The following is a 2,735-nucleotide window of genomic DNA, read 5'->3' on the forward strand; positions in this document are numbered from 1 at the left end:
CAGTGACATGAAATGTTAGCGTTATCATTCTAGTATTACTAGTGACATGAAATATTTAATTTTACATATAGGCAAAAATGGTTAAAAGTTGCTACTTATTTTTCAAAATCTTCCTGACATTTGTGCCAAGAAAAGACAAAAGCAAAACTACTGTGGGTTTTCAAGTTATCCTGTAGTGAAGTCTTACAGTACACTACAAGTCTAGCACTATTACCTACAAAATTATATTATGTATTCTTGGTTTTCACAACAACAACAGAAGAGGCACCAATGTTGACCCTGTAATGTGATAACGGCCACCATATTGAAATGAAGTGAACTGAAGAAACGGCAAGAGAAGGGGAGACAAAAAACACACGGTGAAAGAAAGTAGCAGACTGCCGAGCCCACAACAAGAGATTTAAAGAAGGAGTGAGAGAGTGAAGGAAAGCCGATCAGTCATAACATGGCTTGGCTACACATTCCAGAGTAATTGAGCAGATGATTAGTCTCACAATCAGCAACACAACACCAGCTGTCTGAACACAAAACTATATAAATACAGAGATCAGTGTGGACAGATGAAAGGAGAGGACAGAAAAAAAAAATAGTGAAAGCATGTATTAAGGGCATATGGTAATTATAATCTCTCCTCATATCCCTCACACTCACTTTTCCTCCATTTTTCCATTCAAACATCTTTTTCTCAGTTCCATGAGCCAGTTCCATTGCCTTCAAATCACTGGGGTAGTTAAAGTTAATTTGCCCTCCTCGTGCAAGTATTAGGGGCACTAGGGTATTAGTGAAAGGCTCAGCTTTCACCACACTGTTTGTATCAATAGGGTAGCCTAATGAAGCAAGAAGGGAGTGTCACAGAACACTCGTCCTGCTGATTATGCTGGATTCGGCAAGTCTTCTCTGTTTTAAATTCCTTGTTAATAAACGAGAAGGAACACCCAAGGAGAAGAGAAGCGAGTGAAGCAGCACATTATTGTCACATTCAGCTTCTCGAGAGAAGTGTTAGCATCATTGTTAACGTCAGTATCAGATCACCATTTGTATTGTTTTCCCCATTTCACCTTATCTAGCAATTATAAACCTAACGCTGCAGGTCCAATGAACAAATCATGTAATGGAGGTTTAAAATGAAGCAACATTAAGTCTCTATAAGCCTTCATCATTATCATTATTATTCATTTAATTTAATTTGGATTGAATGAGGCTATAATGATACCATGTAGAGAAGCGGTCACAACACAGGAGAGGAGGAGAAACAGCTGAAGAAAGGGCAGCTGTGTCTGAATGTGCAAACACTTAAACACAGAACCAAATTAGAAGAATCATATTATTTGAATTGCTCAATACCCATAAGCTATTAGTTAGATTTTTTGTGTACTCAGGGACAGCATTGTAAACAGCATACTGTATGATAGGATATGGTATCAGCAGAGAGTGGTTTAGGCCTCTATACAATAACCATCACTGACAGTGTTTGCTCAACTACCAGAAGTCAATTATTACAATAGACAGGGAATGATGGATTGTAATGCTTTCTTGAGGCTGCTGGACCTACTGGCCATAAGATCAAGTAAAAAGTGAATAATGTGAGCCGTGTAATAGACAAAAAAATGGTTTGTACCTGTGATTTTAATGATCACACTTTTTCCATTACTCTCATTGTTTGACCATTTCACAAATAACGTCACATGAACCAAGCTTCCACTGTTGGTCCATATAACCATTCCACATTTTTCTAGCTACTTACTGCACAGAGGGCTTATCAGAGTTTTTCCCTGAAAGCAGCTGCTTCTGTTGGAAACCAGGGATGTAAACCTGTGAGACTGAACAAAAACAGTAAAGCTGTTGGCCACAAAACCAAAACAATGATCTAAAAGAAAAACTGTGGGTAACAGCATAGTTGGGTATTCAATTAGCAAACCACACTATATACAGTGGGTACGGAAAGTATTCAGACCCCTTTAAAATTTTCACTCTTTGTGTCATTGCAGCCATTTGCCAAAATCAAAAAAGTTCATTTTATTTCTCATTAATGTACACTCAGCACCCCATCTTGACAGAAAAAAACAGAAATGTAGAAATTTTTGCAAATTTATTAAAAAAGAAAAACTGAAATATCACATGGTCATAAGTATTCAGACCCTTTGCAGTGACACTCATATTTAACTCACATGCTGTCCATTTCTTCTGATCCTCCTTGAGATGGTTCTGCTCCTTCATTGGAGTCCAGCTGTGTTTAATTAAACTGATTGGACTTGATTAGGAAAGGCACACACCTGTCTATATAAGACCTTACAGCTCACAGTGCATGTCAGAGCAAATGAGAATCATGAGGTCGAAGGAACTGCCCAAGGAGCTCAGAGACAGAATTGTGGCAAGGCACAGATCTGGCCAAGGTTACAAAAGAATTTCTGCAGCACCCAAGGTTCCTAAGAGCACAGTGGCCTCCATAATCCTCAAATGGAAAAAGTTTGGGACGACCAGAACTCTTCCTAGACCTGGCCGTCCAGCCAAACTGAGCAATCGTGGGAGAAGAGCCTTGGTGAGAGAGGTAAAGAAGAACCCAAAGATCACTGTGGCTGAGCTCCAGAGATGCAGTAGGGAGATGGGAGAAAGTTCCACAAAGTCAACTATCACTGCAGCCCTCCACCAGTCGGGGCTTTATGGCAGAGTGGCCCGACGGAAGCCTCTCCTCAGTGCAAGACACATGAAAGCCTGCATAGAGTTTGCCAAAAGAC

The sequence above is a fragment of the Mastacembelus armatus genome, chromosome 21, assembly GCF_900324485.2.
Source record: "Mastacembelus armatus chromosome 21, fMasArm1.2, whole genome shotgun sequence".
NCBI lineage: Eukaryota > Metazoa > Chordata > Actinopteri > Synbranchiformes > Mastacembelidae > Mastacembelus > Mastacembelus armatus.